This window comes from Tachypleus tridentatus, chromosome 10, assembly GCF_004210375.1.
Source record: "Tachypleus tridentatus isolate NWPU-2018 chromosome 10, ASM421037v1, whole genome shotgun sequence".
NCBI classification, from domain to species: Eukaryota; Metazoa; Arthropoda; class Merostomata; order Xiphosura; family Limulidae; genus Tachypleus; species Tachypleus tridentatus.
This window is the reverse complement of record NC_134834.1, coordinates 105,786,219-105,801,136: the sequence shown is the minus strand read 5'-3', so window position 1 is coordinate 105,801,136 and position 14,918 is coordinate 105,786,219. Positions and strand designations below refer to the sequence as shown.

Below are 14,918 nucleotides of genomic sequence, written 5' to 3'. Positions count from 1 at the left end.
ACAGATATACATCATCTTACTAGAACAATCACACAAACAGATATACATCATCTTACTAGAACAATCACACAAACAGATATACATCATCTCACTAGAACAATCACACAAACAGATATACATCATCTCACTAGAACAATCACACAAACAGATATACATCATCTCACTAGAACAATCACACAAACAGATATACATCATCTTACTAGAACAATCACACAAACAGATATACATCATCTCACTAGAACAATCACACAAACAGATATACATCATCTTACAATCACACAAACAGATATATGAACAATCACACAAACAGATATACATCATCTCACTAGAACAATCACACAAACAGATATACATCATCTTACTAGAACAATCACACAAACAGATATACATCATCTCACTAGAACAATCACACAGACAGATATACATCATCTTACTAGAACAATCACACAAACAGATATACATCATCTTACTAGAACAATCACACAAACAGATATACATCATCTCACTAGAACAATCACACAAACAGATATAATTTCAGTAGGATAATTGTGGCCCGGCATGGTCAGGTGGTTAGGTGCGCTCGACTCGTAATAGGAGTGTTACTGGTTCGAATTCCCATCACATCAAACATGCTCGCTCTTTCAACCGTGAGTTATTTATGAATATCAACCCACAGTTCGTTTTTAAAAGCGTAACCAAAGAGTCGGTGGGTGGTGATGACTGGCTTTCCTCCGTCTAGTGTTACACTGCTAAATTAATGACGGAAGTGCAGATAGTCTTCGTGTAGCTGTGCACAAAACTTAAAACAAACATACGTCATGTCAGTTGTACAACCACAGAAGCAGATACAGATTATCTTATTAGGACAATCATTTAAGAAGATATACGTTCTTTCACCGACAAAACACCCAGAATAGATTCATGTTCTGTTATTTATGTAAGAAACAATAACAGATTCGTCTCGTCTAACATCCACATTCACAGCTTCACATGCTTTCAGTGCCGCATTACATAAATAGGTTCAAGTTTACATCTGATTACTCATATGCAAAGAAAGACACATTCATAAGCATACGTATTGGGTTGAGGAATAATTCGTGAGCGTTTTTTCAAGTTAACAAAATATATTCATAAATGAAACGCTTTCGCAAAATATTTCATGTCATTTGGTAGATAATTTTTTGCTCTAATAGATGGTGTGTTTGATTTTCATATGTCTTTAGTTTTTGCTTTCATTTTCAGCTCATTAAATGGAATGTCAAGTGGACAAAATCGAGCATTTTCGACACCATCTGCTTTTCGCATTTAATTTCTTGCAATTTCGTTTACAACAATGCATACTATATACCTAGGTATTACATGAAATAAAGTATCATAATAAATGTTTTGGGTGTAATGTGTTCATGTATTGAAGTATTGTATAGTCTTGTGTGTAATGCTTGAATGAAATTATTTAAAAACGCTCACGAATTATTCCTCAGCCTAATACATTTACACCCGTTCATCAACATAATGGGCCTGATGACTAACATAAAGACGTAACCAGAGAGTGATATATTAACGTTTGTATCCCATTGTTACGTCCATTAATACACCAGCGAAAAAGACAGACTGGATCTCGTTAATTATGTTCTGGAATAAATAAATACATTGACATCAGCAGTAACATTGAAATATATGAACATCCAAGTTACTTCAGATATATATTGAATAATATCAAGATAATTTTCAGACAACGTCAATGCAATCTTCAGGCCACGTCAGGTCAACACGGCTATTTCATTAGCAAGCTAACATTCAAACCACGGGATTAGTGTTTCTATTTCATTAGCAAGCTAATATTCAACCCTCGTGTTTCTGTTTCACTAACAAGCTGATATTAAACCCACGTTTTCAGCGTGTCTATTTTACCACTAAGCTAACATCCATTTCCTATGGTTAGTGTATCTGTTTCATCAGTAAGCTATTATCCAATCCAAGTAACTGACACAGAGACAATTTTTTGAGTCACGAGACGGACAGGAGGATTAGGCACGTGTCTGATTCGATTTTCACATTTTCGCGTGAAAAACACGGTAAGAAACAGTAGAACTACACCTTGCGGGGGGACCACACCAAAAGTGACAATAGAAGGGTCGAAAGCCATGCAGTAGGAGCGAAGTCCTGCTGCACCATTAATGATTCTTCTTCTCTCTAAACACTTCAGCTTGGAAGACGTAAATCGAGTTAAAACGAAAGTAATACCGAAAGACCAGGGTAATTTGAGAAACAGTTTTACACAGAATGATTATAAATGAATTCAAAATGTTTCTCTCAAAGAATTAACCAAACAGTGTCACGTCAACACTTAAGTACGCACGAAAACGGGCCTAGAAGTTGTTATAAGGCTGTTTGTTTACCTTAGAGTAAAGCCACCATGGACTGTCTCTTGTGTCCGCTGTGGGGAATCGAACTGTGGATTATAGCGTTGTGAATCAGTAAACATACCACTGTGTCACCAGAGAACTACAGGGTAACGACAACGCCTGGCTTGATTAATTTTAACTAAGTTTAAGAACAACAATTACAAGTTTAAACATAAAACTCAATATTCCAAGTCAGTCTAGCTCAAATACTATATGTTCATCTCATATTAAAATCAAAATAATTAACTTTTAAAGTAAAATTTGTGTAGTGCATTGCTTTTAAAACTAGGTTTAAGATTTATCTGAGTTTTTTAAAAATAAAATTAATTTATACAATTTCAGTAAATGAAGAAAAAGATTTATTGTTCGGCTTGACACAAGTAGAAAGCGACTGTTGTCTGTTTGTAATTAAAAACAAAGCTACACGCTGGGCTAGCTGTGCTCTGCTCATTACTAGTGCTGAGACAAGGTTTCAGGCGTTGTAAGTCCGCAGACATACGATTGTGTCACTAGGAGCACGTGACTGATGTAACGTGCTTGTTCGGTATCTTAAGGTATATTGTTAATGGATTGGTTAACAATATGTTTAGTGTGTTAATATACGCTAACTCTTAAGACTTGGGCCTGACATGGCTTGGTAGTTAGGGCGCTCGACTCACAAGTTGAGGATTGCGTGTTCGAATTCCCCATTAGCAAATATGCTCATCCTATATCGTTGCTGGCTTGGCTTACAAAAAATACTGGGATACCCCAATCTAGGTAGGACTAATATCGATAAGGAAAAAAACCAAGAACAAATTAACGATTTATCTTTGAAAACGAAGATAATATTACCGATTGAATGTTAAAATGAGAAACCGAGTGTGGTGATTTAATGACTCAACATTCATCGAGCCTTATAGTTCATTCTTGTAATTTATCATTACACGACCTGATGTGGCCTGGACATATTGACCACAACACAAAAATAGATTTTACGTTTTACAGGCCAACGAAGCTTGACATAATAAATACTGAAAGTTTGATGAGAAAAAAATATTTAAGAGTATAGACAAAGACAAATAAATTAGATTATAAACGTAGCTATTTCTATTTCCAGTCACAATGAAACATTAATGTGAAAAAACAAAACTCATTAAAATTTGCTACGAAACACTTTAAAAAGTTGTTTCTTGTAAAACTTATTCATATAAATTAAAGAAATCAAATAAACCATCAAACTCTTGGAATCTTTAGATGTATATCCCTAAAAAATATGTCCTCCAAAAATTAGTAGAATAAATGTGGCTCCACTTATAACCGTAACAAACCTAATTGAAACCCGAGAACAATTTCAACATCAAATTTTAGCATCATTGATGAGTATGTTGTATCAGCGAGGAAGGGTCCACAACATTATTAACGTAAACGTCTCATCTCAAACGATGAACTGTTCACATTTTGAAACAATCTTGCAAAAACAACTAATTAAAAACACTTTTTGCAACCCTTTAAATCACTCTATATTTGTAGGTTTAATCTTTTAGCAGCATGCACGAGGTACTCTCTCGAGTCTTGGTTGAACGGTGCACCTTATCTAAAAAATAAACTTGAAGAGCTGACGTCATCTTATCAAATTGTGCACCCTATTGTTCAAAATGTTCAGCACAGTTTCAAGGTTCTATCTTTCCAGAGCTGTAAACACTTCGTGAAAGTAATCACGAGATATAAACTTGCTCCTAGGTCTTGTCTCTTTGTGTAGAACCACCATATAAAAAACGAATATCTAAATTTACACGGACGTTTAATTTTGTTTTATGAAATCAAAAACTGTTACGTTTTCACGACTCGAAAGCAACTCACAATTGAAAGAAAGAACTAAAAAGGAAATTCCTGAATTCAACAACGAAATCTGTTGTGTGTTTCTTCTTCGGAAAAATAAATAGTTCAATTTGGAACGATGAAGCACGAACTGCCTGCCTCGACATTTCACATTCATAATATTCTTTGGAAGATCGAAAGCGATGTAAGTCAGGTCCACTAATGATCCTCTGAGACTGTATTCACAATTTATATACAAACTGAGATTCTGAGGCTAAAATGATTAATTAACTTAAACCGTTTTTTTTAAGTTCGTTAAAAAAACACGCACGTTATGATTAGCCCTAAGTTTTCGATTGTAAATGTTGATGTTTGATATTAGTTTTACTAAGTTGCGATTAAGTTCGCGAATTAATTAGCATTACAACAACAAACAACAACGAAACAAAGACAATGCACGTAAATGTTACTTCATTTTTTTATCTATCTTTAAACCTTGCTATGTCACTGGTCATTGAAGGAACAGTTACAATGCTAGTAGTGATTAGGATATTAACGGAAGCGTTGATAATTATTATAGAAACGTTCGGAATGACTTGCAGGACATTTCGAGCAACACTATCACATTAATTGTGAACTGGAGGAAAATTATAAGTTCCATAATGGTCGAAAGAATATTTGTAAAAGTTCACTGGAATTGACGGAAAGAGTTTGCTACGTTGAAGAAATGAACTAATTATCCCAACAACGTCGATATAAGAATGCCAGGCGATGACCTATGTCTGATGTGTCTTAAATAGCAGAAGGTCATTACGTCTGTGGAACGCCAGAAGTTTGTAGTTCTTTTAACATTCGCCGAAACATATCTAGTAAAAAATGTGTGTTAATATATATTGGAAAACAATATGCGGTAACTGTTGTCCATATTAAAAAAAAATAACAAATTTGACAATTTTGCAATTTTTGATAAAATACATTGGAAACGGTTTATATTAACTGTTGGTGAACAGAGCAAGTATCTTAAAAACTTAAAGTAGAGACCTGCAGGAAGACACTCGCTGAAGCTGGAACGTCGGTGTGATGTGAAGGAACTATTATTTTGATGCTAGTCCTAAAAAGCCTTTGATACTCTGAAATAATGACAGTAATTGGAGTCATTTATCTGACCATCTTCTTCCGGCAGTGATTGGTCATTCTTCACATGAACACCCAAACGCCAAAACTCTTTGGCGAGCAAATAAAACGTGATAAACTATCTCAGTGGGTGGAGTTTCCTGTTGGAGATAATTTCATCTGCTTTCATCATAAATGTAATAAGTAGAAAATGCCGTGTTGTTGTACCAGCACATGAGTCTGAACTAGCATGCTATACTTTATAATTGTTACAATTTATGTAATTTATTATGTCGGATCTAGGTCGAATCTCTACTTTGATATTACAATGTTATGATATAGTGTTGTTAGAAACTAATTAAACTGCAGACAGATAATGTATCATGGGAGCTAAGAATACTGTAATTTGAAGGACTTAATATATTTAAGTAATTGGTGATCGATGAATTTTTCTTAGACTGGTAAATGTTAATATAAAAGTAGAACGTAATAGCTGCTGTCTTAACTTACGGGGTTTAAAATATTAATGTCGAAATAAGGTATTTTTGGATAATTAATGTTATGTAAATTTTGGTTTGATGTGCACAGATGGCGTAAAATGTCGCGTGACAAGCGGCAATTAACATCGCAGAGTTCAAATCCATTTTAACTTTGCAAAACCAGTACTTTTAGCATACACGAAGAAACAATGTTGATTTGTAGATTTCTTCCCAAACTTCGACTGATAAAGAGTTGTCAGACGTCGCTACAAAGGAGAAAATAATAATTGAAATGAAGAAACCAAAACAACAAGTACTTTATTGAAAAATATCTTATTTTCTTCTACCTAGAAATACATCATGTAATAATTCCACTTAAAAGTTACTATGCCATTGACCGTTCACATTATCCTATATTATTACAACAAAAATTTAAACCTAAAAAGTAAGTCGTCCATTGGAATCTTACTGTAATTACTTCATTACTTGCTGTATCACAGTTTTTGAGATAGTAATTTTATTAGATATAATCAAAGTTGCTCGTAGGCCTATGTTTAACTTAACCGTTTTCAATTTTCGTTCCTTTGGGTGGTTGTAATCTAATGAATATTCAGATTCATATACGTTTAATTCTTTTTTTACCAGATGCTAAACATAGTGAGCAAATATCTTTGAAAGGGTTAATTTGATCTACGTTTAACCCTATCTCCATCAGAAGATAAACTTAAAATGGCTAAAGAAAATAGAAGTGTCGCGGATGTTGAAGATTCTCTCTTGTTTCCAGTGGCGTATTTAAGTAGGGGCTAGAGGGGTCTCAGCTCCAGGACCCATGGTCTTAATGGGGGCCCATTGATACTTTTATTCTATGTAACATTATATGAGGTGTAGGGCCCACACAGCCTTAAATCCGTCACTGTTTGAATGAAAGAAAGTTGTATGTAAAAAAACAACTTCGTCCTTCTTTCGTAGTGCGCACTTACACTTACAATTTGTATGTTCAAGTAATGATACAATATGTAGAATACTGTATATATATATATATAAATATAGAATATTATAACAAAAGACATTAAGTGTTTTTTGCATGTTTTTCTTCATTTAACTCGTTCTTGTTCCAAAAAGTTATACTGGGCCTGATATGAGATTTATGCAGACACGGGCCCGGCATGGCCAAGTGTGTTAAGTCGTTCGACTCGTAATCCGAAGATCGCGGGTTCGAATCCCGGTCGCACCAAACATGCTCACCCTTTCAGCCGTGGAGGCGTTATAATGTCACTGTCAAGCTCACTATTCGTTGGTAAAAGAGTAGCCCAAGAGTTGGCGGTGGGTGGTGATGACTAGCTGCCTTCCCTCTAGTCTTACACTGCTAAATTAGGGACGCTAGCCCAGATAGCCCTCGAGTAGCTTTGCGCGAAATTCAAAACAAAAAAATATTATGCAGACACACAAGTGAGAAAAAACACGCACGTTTAAAGATGGGACCGGCATGGTCATGTGTGTTAAGGCGTTCGACTCGTAATTTGAAGGTCGTGGGTTCGAATCCCGGTCGCTCCAAACATGCTCATCCTTTCAGCCGTGGGGGTGTTATAATGTGACAGTCAATCCCACTATTCGTTGGCAGTAATGACTAGCTGCCTTCCCTCTAGTCTTACACTGCTAAATTAGGGACGGCTAGCGCAGATATACCTCGAATAACTTTGCGCAAAATTCCAAAAAACAAACAAACGTTTAAAAACATCGACCAGATCGAGAATGTTGGAATAATTCCTAGTTAAGCGTGACGTACAGCCTAGCCAATCGTTTATTGAAACTGGTTTAATGCTCAGCTGGTAGTGTCAGAATGACAAACAACGACAAACAATTACAACAGTAACAAACAGAACTGTAACAACACCTGTGCTTTATCCAACATTCAAGGACTGATTGAGGTATAGAAAATGATGGATAGAGGGCAGAACCAGCTGAGTTGTAATTTTGACTTGAAAAATTGACCTGATAATTCTGACCTCATCCCACCAGTTAAAGGTCAAGATCTTAACAGATATGTTGGGTTAAAGAGAAGTTGTTTATTCATAAGCAAAGACCGCAATTTAACAAGTTTAGCATATGATATCTGTTATTTGACTTTCATCATGAAAGTCACAGGATATTCTTCTATTCCGTTTAGAGAACCAGATACAGCCTCTGTGATGCTGCTGACTATCAGAGAACGTCAGGATAATACTGGTATCTAATAATATAACGTTTATTTGTTTCGTTTTTAATTTTGCGCAAAACTACACGAGGGCTATCAGCGTTAGTAGCCATCCCTAATTTAGCAGTCTTGGGCTACTCTTTTTACCAATAAATCGTTGGATTGACCGTCACATTATAACGTTCTCATGGCTGAAAGTGGCGAGCATGTTTGGTGCGAAGGGGGATTCGAACCCGCGACCCTTAAATTAAGAGTCGAGCGCCTTAACCACCTGCTAATGTCGGACGGTGCTATAATCAATATGTTAGTGTTAAAAACCTTACCATAATTCTTATTTTAGTGACGTAAAGAGAAATCGTAAAAAATATACACCTTACCTACCACTTTAATTTAACTCACACCGAAACAGTTGTTGTTTGAGGAAAAAAAGAATATAACTAGTATTTCCACCACTGTTGTATGTGTTTAAAACCAGCCAGCCTGAAGAGCCCTGGTATTGAGCGAAAGACCTCGTCAGCACCGGGTGTAGTTGTTATTGTCTGGCTAACATATTGTTCTACACATTTTCTTACTTCCACTTCGAAGTGCTTATAAACAATACATACAGGGCATACTAACATGTGCCTCAACAATGACGAAAGACACCAGTGAATAAAGTAGACATAATAAACCTAAACTGGGAAACAAAAACGGTATGAATATATTAAAGAGAATAATAATTATCAACCTAAACTGAGACACGTGGTGGAGCTGTGAGGCCTTATTTTGAACTGTAGGTGCTTAGAAAATACGTTGTCCCCCCGCACCCAACAAAATGGTGCTACTGATTTTGCGTAGGTTTATGTAGCCAGTATCGTCACACACCTGGTGTTAAAAGTTCTCCTTAAAAGATTATGCAGTTGTTTGTCAGGTAATCTGACTGTTGACTGATTATTTTCACACGCATCTTTTGTGGCTATTATTTCAATAATATTTACCTAATCTGTACTCTAGATCACTGAAAATAAATGAAATGCACGATTTTTAAGTTTTAAAAATAACTAAAAATGTTTTACTTTAAACTTTAAATAACGCGCACAGTTGTTTAAAGGATCCAGAATTATTACATGTTTCGTGTAACAAGATAAGTTATATTTATTTCAGTGAAACGTAGGGGGCAAAACATTAGAGTATTTAGCTAGTTTATCAATCATTGGCAATACTTAGATTCTTGTAGCAATGAATGGTTTTCATTTTAACTGCATGAAACGTATCTTTCTGAGTGTATAAAATGACAAATCCGTGACATTTTCGATTAACCTATTCCAAAGATATTTGTAATAGAATATGTTTTAATAACAAGTCTAGTACTTTCCTCAGTGGAAACACGAAATAACAAGATATACAATTTCTTTACACATCATAAATATTACATTGAAGGTTTGAGGTCTGAATCGAGATGAATTTAAAGTAAAACAAAACGAACAACTGAAAATGATACATTAAAAGGAGTTTTGTCATATTACTAGTCATTGCCACTATGGAACTAGTAAACTTAGAGTAGCGGTTCTCAAACGTTTTCGTCTGCGTGATGAAAACTTCGCAAAACACCTATGGGTTCTACTCGACCCGTGTTCGTTTGATATCAGGAAACTACAACAACTCATCAGGACTAGTATGATGAATGGAGTTGCTTTTGATGTAACTAAAATTTTGAACAAGGCCTCGTATAACATGAAGGACCCTCTAGGACCACCAGTGGTTCGAGACCACGCTTTGACAACCACTTAATCGCTACAATTGACTGTGTATAGGGAGAGGAGTCTTCTTCGAAATCCAATAGCCTATAAAAGTCCATCTAGTGCAAGTGTCTAACCTATAACACAGTAGTCACTAATCGTACAGAGGGGAAGGGGATGGAATTCACTGTATCCCCCACGATCATCTACTCACTTTAGAAATCCCACATATCGATAGCGTCATGTGTCGTGATACTATAACCCTCTGTTTCTTACAGTAAATAAAGAAAACGCAAAGAAAATATTAAAACAATCAATAATCAAAATATATAAAAATAAACAAAACCTGTACTTCACATGATATAATATTATTATGAATATATAACAATAATAATACAATCTAAGAACGTTCCGTTCATTTTCAAACACTGGTGATTGAGTGATACTTGCCTCTAGCAACAAAACTTATTACTTATAGGATATTTAAAGTATTGTGCAGTCAATGTATTTTCATGAAGTGACATTGCTTGGGTTAGCTTAGATTAGCTCTTTCGTGACTTTAGTATTATCTACTGAAACATTTTTTTTTCTTTTGTTATGGTCCCCGGATGGAAGAGCAGTAAGTTTAAGTATTTACAACGCTAACATCAGGAGTCCGATTCCTGGACACAGCAGATAGCCCAGTGTGTATTTATTCTCAAATATCCAATCAAGGTTTCTTATGTTGTCATTCCAGTGTAATGGTGAGTCACCTTCAACACATAAAAAGAGAAACGGTGTTCAAGCCATGAAAATTTTCATTTGACCAGTCAAAACTGCTGTATTTTTGTAGAATGACCACATTCAAGGATGCTGAGAAAGAGCAACAAGAGTCATTATCAATAATCTAAGATTCAAATAACAATCCAGTTAACTTCTGCAACCAGACGTTAGTGTTCGTAGTGTGGTCACGTCATCTTTTCAAGCACAATGATCTGATTAACTTCTGCAAACATACGTAAGTGTTCGTGGTGTGGTCACGCCATCTTTTCAAACACAATGATTTGATTAACTTCTGCAAACAGACGTAAGTGTTTGTGGTGTGGTCAACTTCTGCAAACAGACGTCAGTGTTCGTGGTGTGGTCACGCCATCTTTTCAAACACAATGATCTGATTAACTTCTGCAAACAGACGTCAGTGTTCGTGGTGTGGTCACGCCATCTTTTCAAACACAATGATCTGATTAATTTCTGCAAACAGATGTCAGTGTTCGTGGTGTGGTCACGTCATCTTTTCAAACACAATGATCTGATTAACTTCTGCAAACAGACGTCAGTGTTCGTGGTGTGATTCTTTCAAATGGAAGACATTATCCGGTGGGAAACCAAGTAGAAGGTGTACATCACAACTAAAAATTTAATTTTATACTAAAGTTCTTCTAAATGGATAATTAAATTCATTTTCATTGAAATATTTTCCCGAGGTTACGAATGAGTGGTTATCTCCATTAACTCGTGAACTTTGGTGACGATTCATTTCACTTAAAGACATAGCAAAATTTGTTTTTATTTGTACTAACGTTTAATTATTCTTCTAATAAGAAAGTTACTTGCGATGTACTTTTTATTGTTTAAACTTAATTTAGTTTTTGCTTTATGTCAGAGCGGTTATTCGGTTTGTTCTGAATTTCGCGCAAAGCTGTACGAGGGCTATCTGCGTTAGCCGTCCCTAATTTAGCAGTGTAAGACTAGAAGGATGGCAGCTAGTCATCACCACCCTCCGCCAACTCTTGGGCTACTATTTCACCAACAAATAGTGGGATTGACCTTTTCACATCATAACGCTCCCACAGCTGAGAGGACGAGCATGTTTGGTATGACGGGGATTCAAACCCGTGACCCTCGGATTACGAGTCGAGTGCCTTAACCACCTGGCCATGTTGGGCCCGCAGTTGTAAGGAATGATGTTGATTGTAACTGCGTTAAGTATGATTTTTTTTTAATTTGCATATTTAATACTGATTACAATTGTATGATTTTTAATTTATATATGTGATGTTGATTATAATTGTGAGCATGAGTTTTTAACTTGCGTGTTTAATGTTGATTATAATTGTACGATTTTTTTTTAAACTTGGATATTAATGTTGATTATAATTGGGTTAAGTGTGTTTTTAAATTTGGATATGTAATGTTGATTTCATATTTATGTTAAGTATAAAGAAAACTTTTCACAAGTCTATGACATTTCAAAACACAATTCAGGTTGAGAAAGTAGTTTATTAAATAATGTGATTATTATTTGTTTTAATCACCACATCTACCCCGTATTTAGTTTCTCTTGAAACACCCACGTTTGGATAAAGTTTTGTTTTAATTTATTTTTCTATAGGTTTCTGCTTCTCGGAATTTCGCACAGAACTATACGAAGGCTACCTGCGATAACCGTCCCTAATTTAGTCAGGAAAGGCAGCTAGTCATTACCACCCACTACCTACTCTTGGGCTACTCTTTTATTAACGAATAGTGGAATTGACCACCCTTATAACGCTCCCATGGTTGAAAGGATGAGTCAAGTGCCCTAACCATCTGACATTGCCGGGCCTGTGAGTTATGACAAAATCAACAGTAGTTAAAAATGCATAGTTTTATAAATACATTTATCAGTTATTGCAACACGAACCGTCGTTAAAAGTTCACGTGTCCGAATAAGATTGTAAATGGTATAAGTTAGCTGCTACTTGATGAATTGACCCTTAAAGCGTAGAGGTCAGTAACTGTTGTCCAAACATTAGTTTGTGTTTGTGCATCAACAGTCGGAAAGTGATATAACTAGATAACTCTTCTTACTTCTACTGTTGTTGTTGTTTTCAAATATTAACAATGTGAGCTCGTGTGAGCACTGGAGCATACACGAGAATGAATTTATTATGAGAACACAGAACCAATCCGATTCAGGCAGTAAAAAACACGTGAAGTATAATTCTGACAAGACTTATTCAAATTACTTCGGCTTCGTGGATACGTCCATGGTGACCTTTTAAAAGTCTTTGACTATAAGTACCTTCAAAAAATTTGGTAGACTTCTAGTACCTTTACTAAAGATTTGTTTGTGAAAACATCGAGTCTGTTTCTTTACTAGCCTGAGTGTGATGTGATTTTCTTGTTATGATTAAAAACTGTTCTTTATCCCCAAAATCGCAAACCCTTAAAACCTCCTAACTACATTTCAAGCGTTTGTTTTCAGTGAGCTTTTATATTTTCCTGTGAATATCTGTGTCCTAACTATATGGAGTCTGTAATCTTGACTGGCCTCGTAACCACCATAAAAACAATTAGGAAATAAATATAAATTTTGTATTTTTCTTTCTAGGATGACTACAGATTATAACACAAATATTTAGTCTAAATTTAGCCGAAATTTCATAACACTGTATATTTATATGTATTTATTATATTTATTTTACTGATCTAGTCATGCCTTGCTAACATTATAGAAGTTGCGCTGACGCGACGCACGTGCACTTATGTTACCTTATACAATAATATAAAACTGACCTTTACTCTTTACAAAGTGACCTATATTTATGTAAAAACGGCTCGTTTGGGTAGAGAAAATTTTTTTACGTGGAGGAGCGAACAACGTTTCGACCTTCTTTGATCGGAAACTAACCACGTGTTTGAGAGGGGTTGTGTAATTGAATGTCGGAATGTAGAGGGCGGGCTTAGATGTTTGAATATTTAATTTTATATTATTTATTTTATTATTATTATTTATTACCTCTTTCTTTCTTTGTGACGATGACCGAAGAAGGTCGAAAGGTTGTTTGCTCCTCTACATAAAAAATTTTCTCAGCCAAAACGAGCCGTTTTTACATAAATATTTTTCTCTAGAAGTGGGTTTTCTCGACATCACTGATTAAAGTGACCTATATCTTGGCTGTGCTTTAATGGATTAGTATTTGGTAAAATACAGTTACATTTGAATAATTATACATTTTATATGTATACGCATTATTATTATTATTTACAAATAAAATCTTAATTTTAAAAAAAAATTTAGAACAGTAAATAAATAAGTACAGCAAATAATTATATCTTTAAATTTCGACGAACTTTACTGTTTGCTGTAGGTGGCTAAGCCTTTTCAATTTCAGACGTGGAGGATGTAAATCGAAATAATTTTTTACGCTTTATATATGCATTCTAAATAACCAAAAATAATACATAACTGTATTGATATCTTACAATTCAAAGCTTAGTAACTAATCTGTATTTGATTTTTCAAATAAGAAATTTTGAGCAGACTAAAGACGAAAACTACCTGAGTGAAATTTTGGTTACAAAAACGAGGTGGCTTCCTAACATTTTAAAATGGCTGGGAAAGCGAATTGGGGGACATTCTGAGCTTTTGATTAGTTATTTGCATGTCATATATTGAAGTAAGTGTGTATAAGCCATATCTCAACAAATAGAAAAGATAGTAGGTTGTTATTTTATATTCTAGCTTTTTCAATATTAGTAGTCTGAATTCCTACTCTAATTGATTTACCTTTATATGTTTAATTTAATACCTACGCTTATTTCAGTGTATTTTTTATTTTTACATACGACGTATATTCTTGACTGTGTATTGCGCAAGTCCTGCCTATTCTCGAAATCTGTAGAATATTTTTGAGAGCAGAAATCAACAGCATTTGTTTTATGAAAATGCGCTAGAACATTGTTGAAACTTCGAGAGACTTGCGTGATTCGTAAAAAGCCGAGAGATAGTACTAGAAGATTATTATTGGACAGCTATAGTCAGTGTACTGTAGGCCTCAGAAGCTATAATCGTGATTAACGCCTGTTAATAGGGAAACTACAGAATTTGACTAGGAACGATTATAGATTTCGAACATTAAAAACCGTTGAACTTCAGTGAATTAACTTCGGACATTATTGTTTTTACGAAAAAGATTAAATATCCTCGCCAGAAGAAGTAAGCTTACGTATAACCAGTGTGAGACCAACCAAGCTAGCCAGCTGAAGCGAAGTGTGCCAATATCAGCTCAGAATTAATCTGCTCGTAGTGGCCTTGGATCATCGATGAACTATTCAGTTCTAGACCGGATAGAAAAATCACAATTGTTTGTAAGTTTGTAAAACTACTGTATATAAACCATCATCTACGATAACTACTGGTAGTAGCCGTTATTATAAACTGTTTTCTTTTGTTTATTAAAATATA

At 35.0% G+C, this 14,918-nt stretch overlaps 1 pseudogene across 1 annotated transcript in view; it reads right to left on the bottom strand.

Annotated features, from left to right (window-relative positions):
- Positions 1-348: 348 nt before the first annotated feature.
- LOC143230031 (uncharacterized) overlaps positions 349-14,918 on the bottom strand; it is a 131,846-nt pseudogene continuing 117,276 nt past the window's right edge. Inside the window, exon 8 of the transcript XR_013016196.1 lies at positions 349-6,063. The product of XR_013016196.1 is annotated as an uncharacterized LOC143230031 (transcript). The remainder of the gene's footprint in view (positions 6,064-14,918) is intronic.